Source organism: Piliocolobus tephrosceles, chromosome 1 (assembly GCF_002776525.5).
Source record: "Piliocolobus tephrosceles isolate RC106 chromosome 1, ASM277652v3, whole genome shotgun sequence".
Taxonomy (NCBI): Eukaryota; Metazoa; Chordata; class Mammalia; order Primates; family Cercopithecidae; genus Piliocolobus; species Piliocolobus tephrosceles.
In genome coordinates, this window is record NC_045434.1 from 199,606,211 (window position 1) to 199,633,503 (window position 27,293).

The 27,293-nt window shown below is 42.5% G+C and overlaps 1 protein-coding gene and 1 pseudogene across 4 annotated transcripts in view; one reads left to right on the plus strand and one right to left on the minus strand.

The window, feature by feature from the left end:
• The window catches only part of LUZP1 (leucine zipper protein 1), a 98,000-nt gene that overhangs the window by 57,532 nt on the left and 13,175 nt on the right, over positions 1–27,293 (plus strand). For 2 of the 3 annotated variants that reach the window (XM_023219703.1, XM_031934592.1), the window contains one exon: positions 15,508–15,613. The gene's annotated coding sequence lies outside the window, so the exon portion shown is untranslated. Of the gene's footprint in view, positions 1–14,986; positions 15,053–15,507; positions 15,614–27,293 lie in introns of all 3 variants that reach the window. The other variant, XM_023219704.1, reaches the window with a different exon arrangement.
• LOC111547708 lies at positions 19,911–20,407 on the minus strand (annotated as a pseudogene). The gene has a single exon (XR_002733203.3). The product of XR_002733203.3 is annotated as a 40S ribosomal protein S12 pseudogene (transcript).

Genomic DNA, 27,293 nt, shown 5'->3' on the forward strand with positions numbered 1-27,293 from the left:
TTCAAAGTGTATGGTTAATTTTTGACCTTGGAAAGGAAGTGCTGGCTTACCTCAGGGCCTGAGAGCAGGGAGAGCTACTGAGGACAGGGTTTTCTAGCTTCTTTGGAATTTCCACTTCCTAGTAGTAGGATTTGAGTCCTTCTCTCAGCTCTGTATGACTGGAAAGTCTGCAATTCAATCGTGATTTATTTGGCTTAAATGATGGGAGTTTGTTTACCCTGAAAATGTCACTTCAACCCTGAGATAGCCTAATGATGCTTTTTTTTGAATTGGAGTCTCGCTCTGTTGCCCAGGCTGGAGTGCAGTGGTGCGATTTCGGCTCACTGCAACCTCCGCCTCCCGGGTTCAAGTGATTCTCCTGCCTCAGCCTCCTGAATAGCTGGGATTACAGGCATGCACCACCACGCCCGGCTAATTTTTGTATTTTTAGTAGAGATAGAGTTTCACTGTGTTGGTCAGACTGGTCTTGAACTCCTGACCTCGGGATCCATCGGCCTCAGCCTCCCAAAGTGCTGGGATTACAGGGGTAAGCCACCTCGCCCTGCCAGCCTAGTGATTCTTATAGGATACTAAAGCTATTTGGACATGAGTCTGTCTCTAGAACACGCTTGATGGCTTTGTTCTAAAGTGATAAAGTATAGTCTAGCTTTATACTAGACACTATTTGTCCTTATGCTGTGTTCTTTTTTTTTTTTTTTTTGAGACGGAGTCTCGCTCTGTCGCCCGGGCTGGAGTGCAGTGGCCGGATCTCAGCTCACTGCAAGCTCTGCCTCCCGGGTTTACGTCATTCGCCTGCCTCAGCCTCCCGAATAGCTGGGACTACAGGCGGCCGCCACCTCGCCCAGCTAGTTTTTTGTATTTTTTAGTAGAGACGGGGTTTCACCGGGTTAGCCAGGATGGTCTCGATCTCCTGACCTCATGATCCACCCGTCTCGGCCTCCCAAAGTGCTGGGATTACAGGCTTGAGCCACGGCGCCCGGCCTATGCTGTATTCTTCTAGGTAGGTGAGGCTCCTCCTATTCCTGCCTGAATGAAAAGCATTTAGCGGACTTCCTGAGCATGCTGCAGCTTGTCCTTCAGTTTTCCTTTGTTTTTCATTATTCTTTGCTGCAGCTCAGCATGTCTTCCAGTTGTGGCTCTACACAAGGCAGGAGCCATGGAAGTTCTGCACGTTTGCTTATTGGAAAAGAAACATTAAAAGCATGAGATTAGGAAAGGAGTTTAGGTCTTTCACTGTGTTCATAGCATTAGGATGAAGAGTGGGGAAGATGGGGGAGGTGTGGAGACTTGGATCCAATAAGACTAGACTAATGAAGGATTTGAGGAAATGGAACTTTGGGTTGCTGGCAGGGCAGAAATACTTGAGGAACACTCCTGTTTTAATAGGTTATTTTTAGTTTGTAGGAAAAGAGTCATTTCATCAGTGTACTGGAATCTTGTAGTTGTGTTTGTAACCTAAACTAATCAGCTTAGCCTGTGCCAGAAAAGTGTCAGGTGGCATGCTCATTTCCTTCTAACTTTTAGTACTGCCTGGCTTAACTGCTGCAGTTCTGTGGCTGTGCTTCAGGGCGTTGGTAATGGGGACTAACTGGGGGAAGGGGCAAGCTGCTGCTGGTTGTATGCTGCTGGTCTGAGCAGAGAGAACCCTCGTGCTAAGTCACTGCCCTAATGCATTCATTCTGGCTGTAGATATAATGTGGTGCTTAAATCCAGAGTGTTCACTTGTGGTACCCTAAGTATGACTTTGAGTGAACTACCTTAGAATCGTATTTTTCCAATTAACTTGATAGTTTCTAGTCATTTCTTTTGACTTTTGTCCTGGATATTTTATTATGCCTTAAGTGGTTTTTAATGGATTTTAAGCTCTCAGTTATCATTCATTCAGCACAATTTTATCGAGTGCCCACTCAAATGTATGTCTGGCACCATTGTAGGTGTTAAGTGTCTTTTGGTGTTTCTTTATTAGAAACTGTAGATTTTATAAATGTTACTCTGTTGAAGAATGTCAATTACTTAAAATCTTTTTAAAATTTTTTTGTTATTTATTTATTTATTATTTATTTTTAAGACAGAGTCTTGCTTTGTCACCCAGACTGCAGTACAGTGGTATGATCTCAGCTCACCACAACCTCTGCTTCACAGGTTCAAGCAATTCTTCTGCCTCAGCCTTCTGAGCAACTGGGATTATAGGCATGCATCACCAACAACCAGCTAATTTTTATATTTTTAGTAGAGAGGGGTTTCGCCATGTTGGCCAGACTGGTCTCAAACTCCTGACCTCAGGTGATCCACCCGCCTCGGCCTCCCAAACTGCTGAGATTACAGGCATGAGCCATGACACCCAGACTATTTTTTAATTTTTGAGGTAGGGTCTGCTCTGTCATCTGGAGTGCAGTGACGTGATCTCGGCTCCCTGTAGGCTTGACCTCTGAGGCTTAAGCTATCCTCCCTCTTCAGCCTCCCAAGTAGCTGGGACCACAGGTGTGTGCCACCATGCCTGACTAATTTTGTTTTATTTTTTATAGAGACAAGGTCTTACTGTGTTGCTCAGGCTAGTCTTGAGCTCCTGGCCTCAAGTGATCCTTCTGTCTTGGCCTCCCAAGTGCTGGGATTACAGGCATGAACCACTGTACCCAGCCTATGTATTTTAATTTTTAAATTTGGGTAATACTTTATATAAATATCCAGGCCAGAAAAACCAATTTTGGTTTGGGTACTATGTGGTCATTGTTCAGGAACAGATGTAAATTAACTAGAAGATGTGACCTTTGCTCTTGAGGCATTTAGAATGGTATGGAGAAAACAATAGGCAGTACAAATTATTGAAGAAAGTACACAAAACTATTACAAACTAAATTAGCTGTGTATAACTACCTGCCTAAGTGCTGAGGGGCTGTTTGGTCAGTAGGGTTTACAACTCCCCATTGGAGCAGGTTTTGCCCTTATTTCTTCAGCTTTGTATATAAAAATATAAGCCAGCAGCTTATGAATGTGGTTGTTTGTAGTCTTGGGGATTTTTCTCCCTGGGCCGGTCTCATTTTTTGCTTAAGACATAATAAAAATACTCTGGGCAACTAATTTTTATAGAGACAAGAAAAACGTAAGAGGTAGTCAGCTCAGTAAAGCAATAGCAGATAGTGGTCTGATCCACCTCGTTTGTAGAGGCCAGGGGAGTGGAGATGGTGGTGTTCTTGTTTCTGCCTCTTTTGGGCACTGAAGCGAGAGGCTAGATATGAAAGCCCTCCTTTAGCTGATATCAGCTTGCCTTAGGCTAGCAAATTATTTAAAATATGAGCCTCAGTTTCTTCAACATATAAAATAAATTTGATAATACCTCCTTGTGGGGTCATTATTAAGGATTGAGAGAATGGAAGTGAAAGTGCTTTGAACTATGAAATAATGTATAACCATTAGGTATTATTGTCAGGCATAGTGGCTCACGCCTATAATCCTAGCACTTAGGGAGGTCGAGAGAAGAGGATCGTTTGAAGCCAGGAGTTCAAGACCCTGTCTCTACGAAAAAATGAAAATAAAAAAATTTAGCTGGGCATTTTGGTGCACACCTGCAGTCCCAGATACTTGGGAGGCTGAGGTGGAAGGGTCTCTTGAGCTCAGGAGGTTAAGGCTGCGTTAAGCCATGATTGCACCATTGCACTCCTGCCTGGGTGACAGAGTGAGACCTGTCTCCAAATATATATATATGTATGTGTATGTATGTATGTATGTATAAGGAGGTATATTATTTAGAGCATAGGAGGCATGCCCTTTTGAGGCTCCTGTCAGGGTATCTTCTAGGGATCCTGAATTTCAGATTATTCTGGGCGTTCAATAATTGGACTTCCTAAGCCTGGTGCTGTGTCTCATGCCTATAATTCCAGCATTTTGGGAGGCTGAGGTGGGTGAATTGCTTGAGCTCTGGAGTTTGAGACCAGTCTGGGCAACATGATGAAACCCCATCTCTACAAAACATACAAAACTTAGCTTGTTGTAGTGACACATCCCTGTAGTACCAGCTACTCTGGGAGCTGAGGTGGGAAAATTGTTTGAGTCCAGGGGGTTGAGACTGCAGTGAGCCATGATTGCACTACTGCATTCCAGCTTTGGTGACAGAGCAAGACCCTGTCTTAAAAAAAACAAAAACAAAAAAAAACTACCAACAAAAAAACGTGGACTTTAGTTGGTGATAATAAGAAAAATACTATTATTTAATGTTATTTGAAAGGGTTATACATGTGGGAGATGAATTATTTCTTACAAGTTTATGTAAGTCCGTTTATACATAAAAGTATTCGTAAGTATAGGCACTTGTAATTTCCAGCAGTTTGGCCATTGAACATTGAACTGTTACTGTGTGCCACGTTCTGTGCACATGCTTGGATTCAGAGATGAAATACATAATTCTGGCCTTTCAAGAGCTCAGAGTTTGGTATAGGAGAGTAATGAGTAGACAGTTATAATACAGAATGATAAGTGCTATACTAGAGATAAACTTAGGGTTTTTCAGAAGGGTTTGTACCTAATTCCTCTCAACGTCCTCTCCAGACTTTGTTTAAAAGTTGTAAGAGATATCTTAATGAGGCCTGGAGAAATGAAGCAGTTTGCCTAAGGTCACACCCATAGTGTTATTTTTAAAATGAAAACTAAGATCGAAGTTGTCATACTTGCTTTCACTTTCAGTTATGTCCTAGCTAATCGGGAGGCCAAGGCAGGAGGATTGCTTGAGCCCAGGAGTTTGAGGTTACAGTGAGCTACGATTGTGCCACATCACTGTAGCCTGGGCAACAGAGTGATACCCTGTCTCAAAAAAAGAACTAGTCACGTCAGGTTCTTAAAAAATATTGACTATGTATTTCACACAGTACCAGGCCAATGGCAGTACAAAAGAATAAGGTACTGTAATCCCAGCACTTTGGGAGGCCGAGACGGGCGGATCACAAGGTCAGGAGATCGAGACCATCCTGGCTAACATGGTGAAACCCTGTCTCTACTAAAAAATACAAAAAACTAGCCTGGCCAGGTGGCGGGCGCCTGTAGTCCCAGCTACTCGGGAGGCTGAGGCAGGAGAATGGCGTGAACCCGGGAGGCGGAGCTTGCAGTGAGCCAGGATCCGGCCACTACACTCCAGCCTGGGTAGACAGAGCGAGACTCCGTCTCAAAAAAAAAAAAAAAAGAATAAGGTAGTCTATAATTATGGTGTAGTAGGGATGAATATTAAAAAATGAGAAATTAGCATCAAGTCAGTTCAACTAATACTTTTTTAGTACCTTGTGTATAAAGCTCCATGTTAATTGCTACGGGGAATATAAAACAACGTAGGACAACCTACCTGTGGCTTTTTCTTTAGGAGATGGTGTCAGATAAACCTGTAATGCAAAGTAGACTAAGAAAATTGCTCGAGTAGAGATACAGACAAAGTGCATTGGGAATATAGGCCCAAGAATCTTAGAATATTAGAACCAAAAGGACAGTTAGAGGTGATCAGTTCTAGTGGTCTTTATTTACCATTTTGGAGACACGGAGCCCATTTGGTTAGAGAATTTTGAGGAACCTTGCACAAATCAGGGAATCAAGTGAAATTAGGATGACAGCATAAAATGTTCAGCTGCCAGGAAGAAGAGGACTTGAGCTGGAAATAGGCAGCCTTGGATCACAGAAATAGCGTATTGTAGAACTGAGGCCTTTTTAAAGTAAAACTTAGCACCTAAACTGGCCAAAGGTAGACTCACTGTACCTATAACAGTAACCATGTTTTATAGTATACAAAGTACTTTCACATACATTCTTCTGTTTGGTCCTTATAATCTTGTAGTCAAGACACATTGTCATTTCTGTTTTACAAACGAGGAAACTATTCTAGTAAGTTGGAGAGACAAGTGTGTAGAACTCAGGATTCTACTGTCCACTGTACTACCTGGTGTGTGAATGTGAGTGAGTTTTAATTTTAATTTTAATTTTTTAGAGGTGGAGTCTTGCTCTCTTGCCCAGGCTGGAGTGCAGCAGCATGATCTCGGCTCACTGCAACCTCTGCCTCCCGGGTTCAAGCAATTCTCATTGCCTCAGCCTCCCGAGTAGCTGGGACCACAGATGTGTGCCACCATGCCTACCTAATTTTTGTATTTTTAGTAGAGATGGGATTTCTCCATGTTGATCAGGCTATTCTCGAACTCCTGACCTCAAGTGATCCACCCACTTTGACCTCCCACAGTGCTGGGATTACAGGCACAAGCCACCATGTCTGTTTTTTTAAAAAATTTATTTATTTATTATTATTATTATTATTTGAGATGGAGTCTCGCTGTTTCGTACAGGCTGGAGTGCAGTGGCAGTATCTCAGCTCACTGCAACCTCCACCTCCCGGGTTCAAGCAAGTTCCTGCCTCAGCATCCCGATTAGCTGGGACTACAGGCATGCACCACCATGCCTTGATAATTTTTGTATTTTTGGTAGAGAAGGGGTTTCACCATGTTGGCCAGGTTGGTCTCGAACTCCTGACCTCATGATCTGTCCACTTTGGCCTCCCAAAGTGCTGGGATTATAGCCGTGAGCCACCGCACCCAGCCTCCTGTTTGTTTTTAATAATGTAGACATTGACTTGAGACGTGTTGGCAAGTGTGACTTAGTAAAAGAAGGAGATAGACATAGTTATAGCTATAAGAAGGAACTTGGGGCTTAGGGGTGGGAGGCAGAGAACTGGCAGGGAGCCGGATTATTCTGATTTGGGCATCTTCCCTGCCCTTTTGGATGCTGTCTTACTATACCTCTGTCCCCACCCATCCATCTCTCTCAGTACTTATTTAAAATTATTTCTGCTGTAACTGGGCAAGTTACTTTCTAAAGGTGTTTTTTTTCCCCCAGGGCTTCCTGATGTGCCAAGGGGGAGGGGAGGAAGCATGTGTAAGGCATAATCAGAATAGTGATGAAAAGAAAATCGAATTAATAAGTGTAGAATATATTTTAGTTCAGGCATTATATGCTTAGGCATTTAATGTATATTTTTTATATAATCCTTACAACAGTCCCATGAAGTTTAGGTGTAATCGCTATATACAATTGTGGAAACTGAGGTTGTGAAGTTTAATCACTTAAAGTAATATGTGACTGAATTAGAGTAGAACCCAGATCATCTGACTTTCAATACCATGTGTGGTTTTCCCTTATAGCATGTTGCCGGGGCAGCAGGCAGGATGGAGAGAGAGTGTGGAATAGAGACAAAGGGAAGTTCTCTAGAGGTAATAAAATGGAAAGAAACAGGGGTTAGAAATAATAGTGACCTGTAAAATATGCCTTCAAATTAAAATAAAAGCAGAAAACCTTTTTTACTCAGGCTCTCTAATATGTACAGCTTAGTATTCTTCTCCTGATACCACCAAATACATAGAAGGGCATTTTAATCTTCCATTTTAAGAGAGATGAAATACGTTTCTCCTAAGGGAGATTAGATGCATGTAAAACAAAAAACTTCTAGATTGATACGCTGGGCACTTAACAGTCAGTACAAGGGAAGTCACATTCTCTGAGTTGAGTGTGAAGGTAAAAAGATTTGAAACCTTTGGGTGACTTGCACCTCCTAAGACTTGCAGCTCATACATGTGACAGACAGTGCTAGAATAGTACACTCATTAAACAGAAATAACAGCAAAACCCATCCTCAACTCTACATTTTCCTTATCACTTCCACACAGGCAAACTTTTCTTTCTTTTCTTTTCTTTTCCTTTTTTTCTTTTCTTCTCATCTCTTCTTTTCTCTTTTCTTTCTCTTCTCTTTGCCTGTCTCTCTCTCTCTCTCTTTTTTTAAAGCAGTGGTCTTTTACTTTTTTACAGCTTCTGATTTGGTCAACTTTCATTCATTCATTTATTTATTTGGAGGCAGGGTCTTGCTCTGTCACCCAGCAGTGATGAAACCATAGTTTACTGTAACTTTGAACACCTGGGCTCAAGCGATTCTCCCATCTCAGCTTACTAAGTAGCTAGGACTACAGGCATACACCATGCCTGGCCAATGAGACAGAGTGTCACTCTGTCCACACTGGAGTGTAGTGGCCTGGTCATGGCTCACTGCAGCCTCAGTCTCCTAGATCAAGTCATCCTCCCACTTCAGCCACCCGAGTAGCTGGGACTACAGGTGTACACCACCATACCTGGCTAATTAAAATTTTTTTTTTAGAGACGAGGTCTCACTATATTGCCCAGGCTGGTCTCGATCTCCTGAGCTCAAGTGATCCTACCATCTCAGCCTCCCAAAGTGCTAGGATTGTAGGCATGAGCCACTGTACCTGGCCTGATTTTATTTTTGGAGAGATGGGGTCTTGCTCTGTTGGCCAGACTGGTCTCAAACTCCTGGGCTCAAGTGATCCTCCTGCCTCAGCTTCCCAAAATGTTGGAATTACAGGCTTGAGGCACTGTGCTTAGCCTTGGCCAACTTTCTCTCAGCAGGTGAATAGCAATTTTAGATGTGGTTCTGTTGCTAAACTTCACAAACATGGGCAAGGAAGCCTAGTCTCAATTATAGACCACTGGTTAGAAAAGGAAACAGCAGGGCTGGGCGCAGTGGCTCACGCCTGTAATCCCAGCACTTTGGGAGGCTGAGGTGGGTGGATTACTTGAGGTCAGGAGTTTGAGACCAGCCTGGCCAACATGGTGAAACCCCATCTCTACTAAAAATACAAACATTAGTTGGGCGTGGTGGCATGCGCCGGTAATCCCAGCTACTCGGGAGGCTGAGACAGGAGAATTGCTTGAACCTAGGAGGTGGAGAGTGCAGTGAGCTGAGATCATGCCCCTGCACTCCAGCCTGGGCAACAGAGCAAGACTTTGTCTCAAAAAAAAAAAAAAAAAAAAAAAAAAAAAATTAAGTAGCAGGGCTGGTTCTTTGAGTACCAGCTTTCAAATAGATACATTAGTCTCAAGTTAGCTTTAAATAAGCACACCCAAAGTGCACAAAGAAATGTAAGTTCTTTCTAATTGTGGTCTTGTTTATCCTCTTCTTTGGTAAGGTTTCTTTGGCAAGGTGAAAAAGAACCTGACACATAGAGATGGGATTGCTGGATTCTAGTTTTGTCTGTTACTAGCTTCCTAAAAAAGTCTCACAGGTCCCTTAGTTTGTTTGCTCATCATATGAGATAAGAGTATTTTTACCTTCTCATCCTAAAGGTTACATAGATTTAAAAAATTGTTGTGGGAGAATTAGCAGCACTTTCAGATGAAAGACGTTATTTTACAGCAGTCCTCTATCATAGATAGGTACCGAAATATCTATGATTGATGTAATTTAAGTATTAATGCAAGACTTAAGGAAAATTATTTTAAAAGTTTGAATAATTTATATAACATGAGGTACTCCAGTGAATCAAATGATATGCCTCTACTTCTGTCTTTTCAGACCTGTTTATAGTTTCTTCAAGGGTAAATGGAGGTAGCAGGGTTAGGGATGTCATTCATAGTGTTATTGGAAAGGACAATAGTGTATCATTGCTAAATATCATTCAGTCTGGCCTTTTTGTTTGACTGATGAAACTGAGACCCAGAAAGTCTAAAAGACATATCTGAGGTCCAGCAATGTCTGTGGTAGAACTAGAGGCCAGCACCTGTGATTCTCACTCCCCATCCAAGTTTCTCTGCACTTAGAGGGCATATTGTCTTGCTCTCAGTTTCCCGCTTTAGTCAGAAAAGATTACTGGCTCGGGATTCTCTTCCTTCCTTGTTGGCAAGTGGGGTAGGAAGGAGGGAAGTGAGCAAAAGGCAGGCCTTAAAGAAATTGACATGTTTTCTGCAGCTTATGTTTTTTCTTCCACTTTTATCTAGAGTGTTCTGAACTCCAACATGAAGTGACTTGAATGTGAGAAGTGACTCAGTGATGGCATTCAGGGCAGCTGCTTTTAAAACCATCTAGGTTGGCTCATACATAGCAAGCTGCTGGCACTTCCTTAGCCCCATACTCCCTGGTTGGTCCCCACCCCATCCTGCCATCAGCCTGTTTATCATGTTGGCTTTTTGGTGAAGAGACTGCACAGGGCAGAAAAACTATTAAAATAAACTATTAAAATCCCTCCTGACTTTTTTCCTCAACAATCCTGAATGCTACTTCAGCAATTATAGGGGGAAAAATAAAATTACTTTCCCCTTACTTCCTATATAATTTAGGACCACTAGAAAACTCTGTGATCCCAAGTTATTCTGTTAATCTCTCATACCAGTTTTTCTGATAACAGAAAATTATCCCTGTATATACTTTAGTAAAGGGGTCTGAGGGTAGGTTTTCTGGAGACTGAGAATGACCCGGAGTTGTTTTAGTTTGAATCATTTCTATTGTTCTACTTGCATGTTTCACTGACTCTTTCCTGTGTCATCTCCATTCTGTCCTTAAGCCCATTCAGTGAGTTAAAAAAATTCAGAGACTGTGTTTCTGTTCAAAAACTTCCACTTAAATTTTTTTTTTCAGTTTCTCTTCTGAGACTTACTGTTTTTTCCCCTTCATTTTGAGCATATTTTCTTTCTTTTTTTTTTTCCTTTTTTTGAGATGGTGTCTCATTCTGTCGCCAGGCTGGAGTGCAGTAGCTGGATCTCGGCTCACTGCAAACCCTGCCTCCCAGATTCAAGCGATTCTCCTGCCTCAGCCTCCTGAGTATCTGGGACTACAGGTGCGCACCACAACACCGGGCTAACTTTTGTATTTTTAGTAGAGACGGGGTTTCACCATGTTGGCCAGATGGTCTGGATCTCCTGATCTCGTGATCCGCCTGCCTTGGCCTCCCAAAGTGCTGGGATTATAGGCCTGAACCACCATGTCCAGCCTTGAGCATATTTTCTTTTACCTCATTGAGCTTAGTTATAATAGCTGTGTTAATATCTTTGTCCGAGAATTTCAGCATCCGGGTTGTCTTGGAGTTGCCCTCTGCTGATTGTCTTTTCCTTTGCAAATGGGTTTAATTTTTCTAGGTTTTTTTTTTTTTTTTTTTGGAGACAGGGTCTCTCTCTGTTGCCCAGGCTGGAGTGCAGTGGTGTGAACATGGCTCACTGCAGCCTTGACTACTGGGCTGAAGTTATCCTCCTGCCTCAGCCTCTCAGGTAGCTGGGACCACAGGCATGCATCACCATACCTGGCTAGTTTTTTTTAAATTTATTTTCATTTTTTGTAGAGACAGCGTCTCACTGTGTTGCCCAGGCTGGTCTCAAAAACACTTTGGGCTCAGATGATCCTCCTGCCTTGGCCTCCCAAAATGCCAGGATTACAGGCATGAGCCACCGTGCCCAGATGATTTTTCTTGTTCTTTATGTAATTTGGAATTGTATTCTTCACATTGTGAATGTTGTATTGTGGAGACTTTGGTTTCTGTTGATGTTTTTGGTTTAGTAGACAATAACTCAGACTCAAAACTGCAAACTCTCTCACACCTGCAGTGGGTGGCAGTTCAAATCTCAGTTCAGTTCTTTTCTCTTTAACTGAGGTCTTTGGATTCTGCCCTGCCTGAGCCTGCCTTGCATGGCTCAGGGTTCAACCAGAGACTGGGCAGAATTTACACACAGAACCCGAGACTCTCCTTCCTTCTCTGGCTCTGTTTTTTCTTACTTCCCGTGATCTCTGGCTGCTCTGGGCTGTTTCTTCAGGACAGAAAGCCTAGTGTTTGTTTTTTAGTTGGAACTTCAGCTGGACCAGCCTCAGGCCAGAGCTCCAAAAATGGGGAGTTCATTGCATGTCAGCCCTTTCTTCCAACTTTCAACTTATTTTCAAAATCTGCCAGCCCTTGTTCACTTCAGATAGTTTTTGTGTTTTATCCAGACTATAGTTGTTGTCTGTGGGAGGGTCATACTGAAAGCAGAATTTCGTACTGACATTTTTATCTATTACTAAAGTGTTTGGGGGACAAAAATGTTCACTTGAACTGGTTTTGTAACCTTGGGCAAGTCTTGTTTCTTCTCTGGGACTCACTTGCTCCTCTGGGAAATGAGGTGGTTGGACTCTGATCTGTAAGGATCCTTTAATCTCTGCTTGTAGGCAGACAGACCCGTACACACATACTACCACCACTGTCACCACCAACAGTAACAACAAACAATAAGTGCCAGAACAGATGCTTGAGGGAAGTGATGAGGATGGGTCTGTCATGGTGGAAAGCTCTCTGAAGTGGCATCACTAAGGAATTTGAGGATGTTTACAGTCATCCTCTTGTTTTGGGGACAGAGGGCAAGTACACTGAGGATGCAAGAAGTAAATGGCATTCAGAAGAAAGAAATCAGTTGCTGCTTGCTTCTACTCTTAGAAACAGGAGAGAATGTAGACAGTTGAAAACAAATCAGGGTTAGCTGGAGTTCCTCTTTCCTTTTGGCAGTGCATTCTGTCTTATTTTGAAGAGAAAAGCCCCTGGGCCTTAGTAACATGTCAGCAAATTTGGCAGTAGGTGGTAGGTGCTGGGACAGTAGATTTTAGCAGGGGTGCTGCTATCACTGTTAGGGCTGCAGAGACCTTAGGGGAGATAGACTAGATTTATGTGACCATTTCTTAGGGTTCAGAATTTTTATGTAGGAGAGGTTTTAGGCTATGCAGAAGAAGGTGTGTGTGTGTGTGTGTGTGTTTGTGTGTGGGTGTTGTGTGTTTATGGTGGGTGGGGAGGGGGAATGAGACAGGTGGTGATGGGGCAGGACAGAAGGTCTGTGGAACTGCCCTAAAACTGTTTGAATACCAATCACACTTACTTTAACTTCCATTGATTCTTTTTTAAAAGCAGAGGGTGGAGAGCTAAAGCTTCCCCACATCCACCTAAGCCATCTCTTGGGTGCTGCCTTGGTATAGATCCTTTTAAAAATTACTTTTAAAGGTAGAGTGTCACTCTGTCGTCTAGGCTGGAGTGCACTAGGACCATTGTGGCTCACTGCAGCCTCAAACTCCTGGGTTCCAGGTGATCCTCCTGTCTCAGTTCTCCCAAGTAGCTAGGACTATAGGTGAGCATCACCATGCCCAGCTAATTAAAAAAATTTTTTTTGTAGAGATGGGGGCCTCGCTTTGTTGTTGTCGAGGCTGTTCTTGAACTCCTGGGCTCAAGCAATCCTCCTGCCTTGACCTCCCAAAGTGCTGGGATTATAGGCATGAGCCACTGTGCCTGGCCTAGGTCCTTTTTGATACTTACTTTCTAGCTGTTTTTATTATCAGTAACTCTTTTTTTTTTTTTTCCAGACAATGTCTCACTCTGTCGCCCAGGCTAGAGTGCAGTGGTACGATCTGGGCTCACCACAAACTCTGCCTCTTGGTTTGAAGCGATTCTCTTGCCTCAGCCTACTGAGTAGCTGGGATTACATTCACATGCCACCACGCCCAGCTCATTTTTGTATTTTTAGTAGTGACGGGGTTTCACCATATTGGCCAGGCTGGTCTTGAACTCCTAGCCTCAGGTGATCCACCCACCTTGACCTCCCAAAGTGCTAGGATTACAGGCGTGAACCACTGTGCCTGGCCAATATTATCAGTAACTCTTCTCTTTGGGAGGCTGAGGTGGGAAGATTACTTGAGGTCATGAGTTTCAGACCAGCCTGGGCGACATAGCGAGACCCCATCACTACAAAAAAAATTTTTTTTCCAAATTTTATTGGCTTGAGGCTTGAGTTACTCCTGTTCCCCCCATCTTTTAAACTATTTTTAAAAACCCTCATTATTTGTCCATCTTCATTCTAGCCTTTTTGCTCTCTAGGAAGAGGCAGGGATGAATTCGTGTGTGTGTGCGCACGTGCAGGTGCCTGCGTGTGTGTGTGTGCGTACGTGCATGCATGTTTTGCTGGAGGTGTGGAAGTTGGATTGAAGGGACCAATAGTCTTGGAAGGCAGTCACAAGGTGGCTTGCAGGGGTGTGCATGGGAGGCAGTTGTGATGAAAGAAGGGAGGATAGTTTCAATGTAAGATCATGTACAAAAGCTTTAGGTTTACCACTAGCGTAGAAGCTACCTTTCCATTTTCCTCAAGAGTAAGTGAGAAACACAAGAAGTTTGATCCAGATTTTCCATCTCTAGTATCTCTTCTCTGATTTTAGGGGTAAGATTCAATGGGATGGTAGGCTTTTCAACTCTCCTGTAGAAGGCTGCTTGTTACAAAACTGGAGGGTAAGTTTGCAGACAGAGAAGCTCTATTTTTAGTTCTAATTGATATTGGGAAGGTTCAGGGCTCTTTTGAGGACCGAGTCTAGAAGGCAACAAAATGAGAGCCAGCATGGTGAAAGGACTTTCAAAGTCAGACAGACTTGAGTTTTTTTTTTTTTTTTGAGACGGAGTCTCGCTCTGTCGCCCAGGCTGGAGTGCAGTGGCCGGATCTCAGCTCGCTGCAAGCTCCGCCTCCCGCCATTCTCCTGCCTCAGCCTCCCGAGTAGCTGGGACTACAGGTGCCCGCCACCTCGCCCGGCTAGTTTTTTGTATTTTTTAGTAGAGACGGGGTTTCACCCTGTTAGCCAGGATGGTCTCGATCTTCTGACCTCGTGATCCGCCCGTCTTGGCCTCCCAAAGTGCTGGGATTACAGGCTTGAGCCACTGTGCCCGGCAAGACTTGAGTTTAAACTCTGTCATTTAATAGCAAGCTGTAAGACCTTGGACAAGTCACTTCTTGAAACTTAGATTCTTTATCTGTAAGGTAAAGGTAACATTATCTTCTCATTGTCTTATATAAAACATAAAGCATAGTGCTCGGGGTTGGTAAATACTCCACGTATGTTTTTTTCCTATCTTCTAAAACATCTTATTTTTACTAGAATCCTTTCTTTTCTGCTAAATAATTGCGTGACTCACTACCAAGTTTTAGTTTCCTTCCGTAAAACAAGGACATTTAACTGAAGGTTGAGTATCCCTTATCTGAAATCCCTGGGACCAGAAGTGTTTTAGATTTCAGATTTTTAAAAAAATATTTGCATGTATATAGTGACATGTCTTGGGATAAGACCGAAGTCTAAACATGAAATTCATTTATGTTTCCTATACACCTTATATAGCCTGAAGGTAATTTTATTTTTCTCCAGGGGACATTGAATAAACCTGAGTATTGTGTGCCTGTATTTTGGCTGCAACCTATCACATGAGATCAGGTATGGAATTTTCCACTTGTGGAGTCATGTGGGCACTCAAAACGTTTCAGATTTTGGAGCATTTTGAATCTGGGATTTTCAGATTAGGGATGCTCAACCTGTAGTTGATTTCTGAGATGCTTCCTAGCTGTAAGATGTCATATACATTTTTAGACTATTGAGAAATGTTTAGGTGTTTTAATTTAAGCAAAGACAGTGGGTTCTACCCTAGGACCATATCATCTTATAGGGAAGAGGAAGTCTCCTACAGCCAAATTCTTTCTTGATTTCCTGAGAGAGACATAGCCAGCTTAGCCAGGTTCCTTTAGTGTCGGGATCTAGATGCAGGTTTCACCTTGGCCCCTTGCTGACAGTGAATTGTATGTAAAAGTCTTTGGGACAGCCCTCTGGGTCAGCTCAGTCTTGGTATGATTCATGCATTACCTATCGCTTCTATTCTGTTTATATCTATCCAGGTCAAGAGACAACTGTCTTTGAAAGATAGTGAGTGACTGTTTCCAAAACTGCAAGCAAAGGGAGAGCCACCAGAAGTATTGACAGAAAGCTTGAATTGCCTAAATGGTAAGTATGTTGTACAGTGAAACCTGGGCATACCAATAGGATTGGGTGGTTTCTGAAGCCACTATAATTTTGCCACTACTGGAAGTGGGGAGGAAAGTCAGTATTTGTGATGGCCTATTATGAACCAAATACTATGCTGAGTACTTTACATGTTTTCTCCTTTAACCAACCAATCAACCTGATGAGGGTAAAAAATCCTTGCATGAAGTCAGCAACCAAAAGAAGTAGGCCACCCTTAAGAAGTAGCTACCATTTATTGAATATTTACTCTATGTCAGGCGCAGTCCTGTTGGACATGTTAGCTCCCTACCAACCCTGTGAAGTAAGTACTTTTGTCATCACCACAAGGAAACAAGCTTAGAGAGGTTAAATAACTCTTCCAAGTTCACACAAGTAGTAGAACTAGGTTTCAAACCTGCGTTACTTTCTTTCCTTTTTTTCTGAGACTGGGTCTCACTCCCATTGCCCAGGCTGGAGGGTGGTGGCATGATCATGGCTCACTGCAGCCTTGACCTCCTGGGCTCAGGTGAGAGCCTCCCACCTCAGCCTCCTGAGTAATTGGGACTACAGGTGTGCACCACCATACCCAGCTAATTTTTTGTAGAGACTGGGTCTCTGTATTGTCCAGGCTGGTCTTAAACTGCTGGGCTAACGCAGTCCTCCTGCCTTGGTCTCCCAAAGTGCTGGCATTATAGGCATGAGCCACCACCACAGTGGGTTATTTTCATTACACTGTAATGTTTCTCTTTTGAGAAAGTTACTTTTTGGTTGAGGCCGTGACTGATTTAACGTTGGAAAAGCCAAGCAAAATACAAAACCTTTTGATCAACAACTAGCTTCTTTTCCTAGCCATATGTGGATTTTATGTGCCAATATTTTATTGGTTGGTGTTGGCTAAGGCAGAGGAGAGCACTAATGAAATAGAAGGGAGAGAAGTGAGAACTTGAGTGGTGAGTGGCCAAGAGACCCAGTGGTCTTGGTTGCTACTGATAGCTGGATGATAGAGAAAACTTCCCTAGGAAAGTAGAGCAATAGGATAACTCAGAATGAGTGGGAAATGGGTTCTCCTCATAGCAGTGACTGGGCATAGGAAAGGAATCTTAACAAAGCCTCTTGCTGTCATGTCAACCCCTCTTAGGAAATAGGCGCAGTTAGGGATAATACAGAACTCTTCCAAGGAGTGGGGAAATTCAAGGCAAACTCTTTCCCTGTTAATTGGTTCAGGATTCTTGTTCTGTTCCTTTCCCTGGAGCATTTCTCTTACCTCAGAGAACTGGGTTATGAAATTAATTTCTTGTTGGGCGAGTGGCAGCCAGTATTTGGTCTCTTTTAATGGAAGAACCAATGGTGTTTTCATATATTTGGTGAAATTTTGGGGGGAACAATCATTTTATTCATAAAACTTATTACACATACCTATTTTTTATTTTTTGAGACGGAGTCTTGCTCTGTTGCCCTGTCTGGAGTGCACTGGCAAACTTGGCTCACTGCCACTGCAAACCTCCGCCTCCTGGGCTCAAGCGATTCTCCTGTCTCAGCCTCCCGAGTAGCTGGGATTATAGGTGTATGCTGCCACACCTGGTTAATTTTTGTAGTTTTCGTACAGACAGGGTTTCACCGTGTTGGCCAGGCTGGTCTTGAACTCCTGACCTCAGGTGATTTGCCCACCTCAGCCTCCCAAAGTGCTGGGATTACAAATGTGAGCTACTGCGCCCAGCCTACACATACTTATTATGCATAAAAGATTTTGCTATATACTAGGGCTAATATTCTGATGACAAAAAAATAATTGACCGCTTACTACATGCCTTAGTTATTGGAACCAAGTATACAGCATTAAACAAAACAGAAAAAGTCCTTGCTCTCAAGGATTGTATTCTAATGGGTAGAAACAGATAAAAATGAATAATTAGATATAAATAAATAAACAGGTAAATAGATAAATAACATCCACTAGATTGTACATGCTAAAAAGACAAAAAAGCAGCGTAAGGTGATAGTGGTAGGGAGCTGAGGGATTGCTTCTTTATGTATAGCAAGCAAGGAAGGCCTCTGATGAGGTGATATTTTAAGCTAAGATCTAAAAGAAGTGAGGAGTCCAGCCAGGGAGATATCTGGGGGAAGGAAAAGCATCCTAGGCAGAGGGAGCAGCAGGTATAAAATCTGTGAGGGATGAGATGAGTGTAACTGGTCATGTATAAGGACCCATAAGGAGGCCATGTGGCTGGAGTGGAGTCATAGGGAAGGAGCAGCAGATGAGTGATGGGACCTAGATCTTGTAGGGCCTTAGCCATGTGACACCTTTGGAGTGCATTGTATTCTAAGTGAGGTGCACTAGAGAGTTTAGAGCAGAGGAGTGACTTGATCTGACTGATGTTTTAAAAGGCCTGCTCTGGTTGTTGTGGGAGAACAGACTGTGGAGGGTGGGGAAGGATGGACAGTGATGGGAGCAGGGAGACAAGTTAGGAAGCTTTTGCAGTAATCAGTAGTCCAGGGCAGGGATGATGGTAGGTTGGACCTGGGTGGTAGTGGTGGCTAACCAGAAAGCAATGGATTCTAGACATATTTTGAAGGCTCTCAAATTTTAATTCTCCCCATAGACATGTTTGATTTTTGTTTCTTTTTTTTTTAAATTTTTGTCTTTGTTTTTTGAGACGGTCTTACACTCTGTCACACAGGCTGGAGTATAGTGGTGTGATCTCAGCTCACTGTAGCTTTGACCTCCCAGGCTCGATTGATCCTCCCGCCTCAGCCTCCTGAGAAGTTGGGACTACAGGCACATGCCACCACGCCCAGCTAATTTTTGTATTTTTTGTAGAGAAAGAGTTTCGTCGTGTTGCCGAGGCTGGTCTCGAACTCCTGGGCTCAAGCTGTCTGCCTGCCTCAGACTCCCAAAGTGCGCTATGATTATGGGCATGAGCCACTGTGCCCATCTGAGATGTTTGATTTATTTGGAGTTAACGTCTGGGTCACATGGGTTTAAGGATGTCTTTGGAAACTTGACAGTGATCTCGGTTAAAATTCTAAAATTGATTGATCAAAGAATGAGAACAACAGTGACCCCTAGAAGCCAGCTTGTATTCATTAAGAATAAATCATGCTAGCTGATAACAATTCTTTTTTTTCTTTAAGCCTTGCCATGATTTTTTTTAAATGATCGGTCCAAGTTCAGTATAAAAATATTAGAGAACAGACATAAGCAAAAACAGAAAAAAAGCACATTATCCAGAAATAATTACCATATAGCAGTTTGGTGTATATCAGCACATTTCATTTTTGGAAAGATTCCTAGGTTGCTGGAGGATTGGAATGTGCTACAAAGGTAATGTTTCTTAAGTGCTAAAATTAGGTATTTAATGTTTTCTCATGTGATCCCAAGACAAAAAAAAGTTTGACCTGGCTTTTGGAGCTTGTTGAATAATTGTACTCAGGAATTGTAGTAGATCGGTGTTAATCTATAGGAGGTGTTTTTAGTGACATTCTACAGGGCTGTCAGGGCTGTTTTTGGTTATATTTTGTTTTTGAACATCAATTTGGATGAAGATATAGAAAAGACATGCCTATGAGACTTACATAGTGAATGCTTGCAGGCTAGACAGTGTAGAGAATATTTAGTCAAGGGATTAAAACTAAGAAGTTGAAATCCAAAAATAATAAATAATAATTTAAGCTGAAACTTACATGACACTTACTGTGGACCAGGTACTAGTCTAAGCAATTCTTGCATTAACTCATTTACACATACCATAACCTTACAGGTATTGAAGCATAGAGAAGTCAAATGACTTATCCAAGGTCACACAGCTAGTAGCTAGTAAAGTCAGAATTTGAACTTAGGCTGCCTGGCTTCAGAGTTCGTCAACTTTAATCATTGTATCGCATTGCCTGCAAAAGAATTAAACCCCATATTTCGGTTATTAAAAATGAGATTTGACAGTTTATTTGGAAACAAAACAAGTATGAATCTACACACTGGTAGTGTGGCTGCCAGATTAGTTCATGCAGTCTTGGACTTTGTTATGAGAACTGGGCAGACCAGGTCATCTTTCATCCATCCCACCCTTTTACTCCATTTGAACTGTCCTGGTTCAGGCCCTCATCCCATCTCTTGCCTTGACTATTACAATAGCACCCTAGTTTATCCTGCTAGAACGGTCTTTCAAAAACTGCAGTTCTGATTGTGTTACTCCCTTACTTAATCCCTTTATCCAATACAGGTTGCAAATTTGCTTCCCATTTCCACTTGCAGGCATGTGTGTTTTGGAGGACTATACAGTGGTATTCTTTTTATTTTGTCTTTTTTTTTTTTTTTGTGAGCCAAAGATTTATTTCTTCATTTCTTGCATTTGAAGTACTCTTCGATAACATCCTTGGCCTGAGACTCCTTTCCATAGTCCTTAACTACTACACAACTGCAACCAACCACTTTACGGGGTTTCCCCTCTCTGTCAGTTTTACAGAGGGCTACCCATTCTCCTAGTTTCTTGTCATCAACCTTAATTAGGTTGATCTGGTGTTCAGCACAAAGGGCCTCCACCAACTTGACATACATAGGCTCATCACAGTTGGATGCAAAGCACACAAAGATGGGCTTGGCGCTTGTCTAAGGCTTTGGCAGCTTCGCGAATTCCACGTGCTAGGCCATCGTGGATGAGGGCGGTCTTCAGCACCTCTTGTAAAGCAGTATTAACGTCCATTATACCTCCAGCAGCAATGCCTTCCTCGGCCATGGCGGTGGGTTACGGGTGAAGCGGAATGTTGAACGCACCGAAGCCTCCGCCTCCGCGCGACTCCGCGGCGGCAGGGAAAGAGCTATTTTGTCTTTTTTAAAATCTGAATTCATTGGCTACATTTAAGAGATTATATATAAAAGTAGGGCATAACCCCTGTTAGCTATAGTCCTTCTAGGCCCTTGACCTCATTTAAATCATTGGCCTGATCTCTTTGGCACTTGCATTTCAGCCTTTGGCATAAAGGCTAATCATCTTTCCTAGAATGTAGTGCCTAGATCTGAAAATAGTCCCCTTTATGTAAATTTGGCCAGTATGAAATGCAATAAAACTATTACATTAATTTATTTACAAAACATTTATAAGGTTCCTACCTTGCCCCTGTCACTGTGTTCAGTGCCCTGGACTGAAAAATGAAGATAACAGTCCCTGCTCTCAGAGCCCAGCAGAGGAATGACAGATATTTTAAGTATCATGGGTATAGTGATAGAAGCATCTGCAGAATTTAGGATGGTGCATTTCTCTTGTGGGGAAGGATGGTCTGAAAAGGAAGTCCTCAGAGAACAGATGCATTAAAAGATGTTTACCATTGGGCCAGGCGTGGTGACTCACACCTGTAATCCCAGCACAAGACCAAGGCAGGCGGATCACTTGAGGTCAGGAGTTCAAGACCAGTGTTGGCAACATAGTGAAACCCCGTCTCTAGTAAAAATAGAAAAATTAGCTGGGTGTGGTGGTGCACACCTGTAATCCCAGCTACTCGGGAGGCTGAGGCAGTTCTCGAGAATTGCTTGAACCCAGGAAGCGAAGGTTGCAGTGAGCTGAGATCGTGCCACTTCACTCCAGCCTGGATGATGGAAGAAGATTCTGTCTCAAAAAAAAAAAAAAAGATGTTTACTGTTGGAATGGCTGTGGGTTGGTGGGGCTTGGAAGGAAAGGAGATAAGGGAATGTTCCTCAAACAGTACACCTCAGCCTCTGCACTTGCTGTAACATTTCAGGGGCCTCAAACCTACCACCCAAACCTTACCAGTTAATTGCTCTTCCCCTTGTGTCTCTGGTGTCAGCCACGCTGAATTAAATTCCCCAAATGCAGCATTGTTTTGTTAGCTTGTTCATTCCCTCTCTCCGTCTCTCCCTCCCTCCCTCCTTCCCAATAAACAACTATTTTATACTCTTTATGTACTAGGCACTGTTCAAGGGGCAGGGGATACAGCAGTAAAAAATTACAAACACAAAAAACTACGCTTCTGACCTCATGCATCCTACTTCTGGTAAGAAGAATCAGTGTAAATAAATTTACAAGTAATCAGGTGGTTAAATGTGCCAAGAAGAAAAATAAGTAGGATATCTTACCTTAGAGATGTCCAAAGATGGAGTGAGTTGTCTTGGGAGGAAGTGACTGTCATTCCTGTCATTAGAAGTGTCTGAACGGAAGCTGAGTGACTACTTGCTAGATAACGTCTACATTGAGTGGGAGGTTGGACTTGATCACTAAATCCTTTCCAACATGAAGAATCTCTGTATGCTAGCTGGGTTCCTAACTCTGAGTTTGCATATCCAAATTACATGAATTTGTGATTCTGGGAAAAATAATGTAAGCCCTGTAATTAAATAGAAATGTTCAAGAATTTGATGGTGAGACTTAGACAGCCTAAGATTTTAAAACAGGTAACCACAAGTGGTCAGGCGGAAGCTGCTTGAAAATAGCTCTTGGCCAGGGCCAGTGGCTCGCGTCTATAATCCCAGTACTTTAGGAGGCTTGAAAGGCAAAGTGGGAGGATGGCTTGAGTCCAGGAGTTTGAGACCAGCCTGGTCAGCACAGAGACCCCCTCTCTACAAAAAAAAAAAAAAAAAAGAGAAAAATTAACCAGGCATGCTGGTGTGTGCCGGTAGTCCCAGCTGCTTGGGAGGCTGAGGTGGGAGGATTGCTTGAGGCTAGGAGGTGGAAGCTGCAGTGAGCTGTGGTTGTTCCACTGCATTACAGCATGGTAGACCCTGTCTCAAAAATAAAAAAAAAATAAAAAAAATTGCTCCCATTATCCTTTAGATCAGAGATTGGCAAATTCTGGCAGACAGGCCCACTGTCTTTTTGCTTTTTAAATTTTTAATAACTTATTTAAATAGAGACAGGGTCTTGCAGTATTGCTAAGACTGGCCTTGAACGCCTGGCCTCAAGCAGTCCTCCCCCCATATCCTCCCAAAGTGCTGGGATTACAGGCGTGAGCTGCCATACCCTGCCCACTGCCTGTTTTTGTAAATCAAGTTTAATTGAAACATAGTTATGTTCATCCACTTCTGTACAGTATGTATGTGGTTGCTTCATCACTACATTGTCAGGGTTCAGTAGCTGGAATAGAAACCTTAGATCCTATAAAGCCTAAAATATTTACTCTCAAACTAAGTTTGCATACTTACATGTATACTATCAAACTTTAAAAAAAAAGTTTGCCGACCCCTCTTTAAATGACTGTTGGGAACGGGAAGTGAATCATGGCAGCTGTGTTAGGAGAAGGGGCAGGGCAGGCCTGATTATGTTCTATTTCAGACCTTCCTGATCTGCCAGGACAGGAAGAAGAGCCACCCTCCAAAATGCTGGATGGGGCCACTTGGAACTGGGTTCAGGAACTTTGATAGAAAGAGCCCTGACTGAGAGACAGTTGGCACTGTGTCTTGCTAGCGTGAATTAGAACTGAGCCAGGTACTAATGTAGGGGAAGTTGGCATGAAAAAGTGAGACTGTCCTTCCCTTTGTAAAAACCTTCCTATGATTTTCCAAGTAATATAAACAATTTCCTTCTCAGACCCCTCCCTTAGGCACATTTAATTACTTCTTCTGAGCTTCTGATGTATATGTATGATAGTACAATATGCTAAGGAAAAAAAAAAGCAGGATAGAAGACAAGACACAAAAGGGCGGGTGCTATCTTATGTAAGATGGTCAGGGAAGACTTCAGGCAAAGGTAAGGTTTTCCACTTATCTTGGCAAAATGTTGGGTGCATCACAGGTGTTCTATAAGTGTCTGCTAAATAAATGAATTTTGCCTGGATAAACATACTTAAGAGAGAGTAAGGGAGACAGTAGGAAGAGAGGCGTCTACTTTGCTTTTGGATGATCTGGGAGGTAGCAAAGCATTTCTTACTCTGGCTATGCTTAGGGCCAAAAGGTCAGAGATAAGTAACCTCCTAACCCCGTTTTCAGTCTAGTTCCTTGTTTACTCTGGGGAGAAGGGATGATCTTAGTGAATCACTATTTTTAGGAGGATTCTCCCTGATGAAACTTACTTTAGGTATGCATAGGACTTTTTTTTTTTTTTTTTTTTTTGAGAGGCAGTCTTGCTCTGTCTCCCAGGCTGGAGTGCAGTGGCCGGATCTCAGCTCACTACAAGCTCCGCCTCCCGGTTTACGCCATTCTCCTGCCTCAGCCTCCCGAGTAGCTGGGACTACAGGCGCCCGCCACCTCGCCCGGCTAGTTTTTTGTATTTTTTAGTAGAGACGGGGTTTCACCCTGTTAGCCAGGATGGTCTCCATCTCCCGACCTTGTGATCCGCCCATCTCGGCCTCCCAAAGTGCTGGGATTATAGGCTTGAGCCACCGCGCCCGGCCTGCATAGGACTTTTCAAAGTGTTTTTGCTAACTTTATTGCATAGTGTTGCTATAAGGTATTGAGTTGATATTGTTTTATTTCTTCAGAGGAACTAAAACAGAGAAAATCAGTGACTTGGCTAAACAGTATAGTATTCTTAAAAGAATATAAACTGTGGAATTGGACCTAGATTTGCTCTTACTGTCCTTGCTAGCCATGTATTTTGGGAAAATTTGAGAGTCCCTGCCCCATAAGGTTATTGTGAAAGCTGAATACAAGAATACTAGCTACTGTTTGTTGTGACTTATGTGCAAGGTGTTCTGCTAAGCATTTTACATGCCCAAGGATTACCATGTTGTCTCTGTGTAGACATTGAGGGAAAACCTCCATGGAGTAATGTAAGAACATGTAAAGTAAATGGTAGATCTGGGATTCCTGCAGAAATCATGTATATAAGGTACTTAGTATTGCCTGTAGTATAGTAGTGCCCTATTTGTGGTTGTGCTTATTTGTTCCTTTATACTCTTTTGTCGTTGTTAGTTTATAGAGTAGTGCTCAGAACTCCTCATTTTGTAAAAATGGTTAAGAGTTTATAAGGCGGTGATTTTGCATAATGGGAAGAATCCTGAATATAGTCAGGAGACTGAAGTCCTTGACTTTGCTAAACTGCTGGAGAAAGCACAGAATTTACTTCTGAGTCCGTTTCCTTGTTTCTAAATTAAGGGGATTGGATGAAGTAAGTGATTTTATTTTAAATAAAAGCTATGTAGAACTCTTTATTTAATAAAGTCATATAGGGGAAGCCCAGTATGGTAAGAAGCTAAAATCAGTTGCTTTGGTTGAGTAAGTGGAAAGGAGCCTGGAGTTCAGCCTGCTCAAAATATCACCCCTGCTCTCTTTCCCCTAAATGACCCCAAGGGGATTTGCTGAGTCTAGTTTGAAAACCAGTTGACTAAATGATCTTTAGCTACCTTCTGGCTCTGAAATCTCATTCTGAGGAGTGGAGGAAGATCCAGAAATGTTTTCTACTACTTCTCCAACACTTGGTCCAGTAACTGGAGCTGGACATCCTGTGAGTGTTGCGGTTTTTTGGTATCTGTGTCCTGTTTGCGTGGCATAGACCTGCAAGAAAGGACTTTCCAGCAGGTCAAGGGGAGAATATTGTGGTTGAGACATTGTGCAAGTGGCACAGGGCTAGGGATGAGATCCTTCAGAGCATTACGACAGGGCCTGAGATTCTGTGCTGTCTGTTCACTCTTGCCATCTGTTTTCTCCTTTGTAATCCTATTTGAAAATTAGGAGGCTCACTCATCAGTCAAATTCATCGAATTTTCAGCATTCACTGTGTTCTAGGCTCCCTGCTGGGTACTGAGAATATAGTGGTGACACAAATTGGAGAGAATAATTGAGTAAATAAAGCTTCAATAGAGTGTGATAGGTTCTGTGGTGGGAACCATACAACAGACTGTGAAAGCGAAAAAGAGAGGCCCTGATTCTGGCCTGGGATTTGAAGAAGGCACTCCAGAATTTTCCAGAAGGATGCCTTGTCTAAGGTGGGATCTGAAGAAATGAGAAGGAATCAAACTAGTGAGGGCCCAGAGGAAAGAGGGAGGGCGAGGATATAGATGAAGAGGCTGGCGGGGCCGGATCATGAAGGGCTTTGGGTGCCATCATGGGGAATTTGGACTTTATCCTAACAGTAGCCAGGACCTTTAGAGGGTTTTAAGTAGTGGTGTGTAATACCTGCTTTCTCTGTGTGTTTCCAGTAAGTATTTGCTGCATATTTACTGGGTTTAGCTTTTTCATTGCCTGTACTGGTTGGTTGATATCATCCAGAGTCTTGAATAGAACATACAAAATTGGCACTAAACGCCAAATAAATAAAACAGTGGTATAATTCCCAGACTCTCCTAATTCAGAATTATGATAATTTATAGATGGGGCTATACTAAAGTTTAACTTTTCCTTCTTTTGAAAAAGAGATTGTGAAAACTATAGTATAAGCTAGTATAAATAAGATGTGCTGAGAGAATGCTACAGTTTGAGGATAAGCTGGGTTTTCTTTAACAGCTTTATTGAGATATGCTTTATGTATCATGAAGTTTATCTCTTTAAAATACACAATTTAATGGTTTAAGCGTATTTATGACGATATGCTGTTTTAAAGCACTTTATAGATGCATCATATATCATTTGTCTTCCAATGACTATGATGGGAACACAGATCCTTTGTATCATACACTCATTTAAAATTGGTATGTGGTCTAAACTTAGTTAACTCCCCCCAAACCAACACTGTGTATAAATTGACAAGGTTTTAATTGTACCACTGGGCAGAAGGCCAAAGGCAAGAGTTTTTAAAAGGGAAAAGGTTTCTTTCTAAAAACATAAACATAGAAGGGTTTTTCCCTCTATGGTTTTGAGAATGAGAAAGCAGGTAGGCTGGGGAAAGGAGAAGGGGGACCAAAAGAGGCAAAGATGAGAGGACAGAGAAAGATGTACCCAGAGAAGCCGGGTGATGGACAGGGAGCTGTAATTGGGTGGGCAAGACCTGAATGGAAGGGGGAGGCTTGGTCTTTTCAACAGCTTCAAGCATTGGTGTTTTTGAGGCGCTGAGCTTGAGCTCCGTCTGGTGGCTCTAGGCTTATAGTGCAGCCATTAGAAGAATCAGGCTTGGAGAGAATTGGCATTTGGCGTCTCCTCCAGGCCCAATTTCAGTTGTTTTTCTTTTGCCCTGAGCTTTCTCATAGGATCATTGTTGGAGTCATTTCTTCTCTCTACAGTGGTGGCTGTTTTTCTCTTATGTCTCAGACTGTGTTTCTTCACTCTTTTCTGTGAGTTTTAAATGCAATCTTATTGGACAACATCACCTAATACCCTATTGTTGCTGTCGTCTATCGACGCCCTGAGTCATTGCCCCTACCTTCTCGACACCTTCAGATTCTGTCTTAACGTCACTCTTTCCAGCGTTATTCCTGTTAATTTGTGATGCTTACATGCTGGTGATCCTTGTAACACCTTTACCTCTCAATTATTTCTCTCTTCCAATGATCTTGTTTTCTACTTCTCTCTACTCCCCCACAGGATTCCTGTGATTATACCTTCGTTTTTGACATTATCAATAACTACAGTCCCTCCGTGATTTCAGTTCCTTGAAGTCTCTCTCTGATTTCTGTCTTCTATATTTCAGGCTTAATTTCCTCTGGTACCTGGTACCCTTACTCCAACAAGCCTTCAAGTCCCCTTCAATTCATTAGTTTCTATTATATTTTCACTATTCGTCACCTCCTTCTATACTGAGTGAATTTAAAGTCCCTCACACACATCCTCTGCTCTCCTGTCCTTCTCTTGCTTTGGTATGCAGTG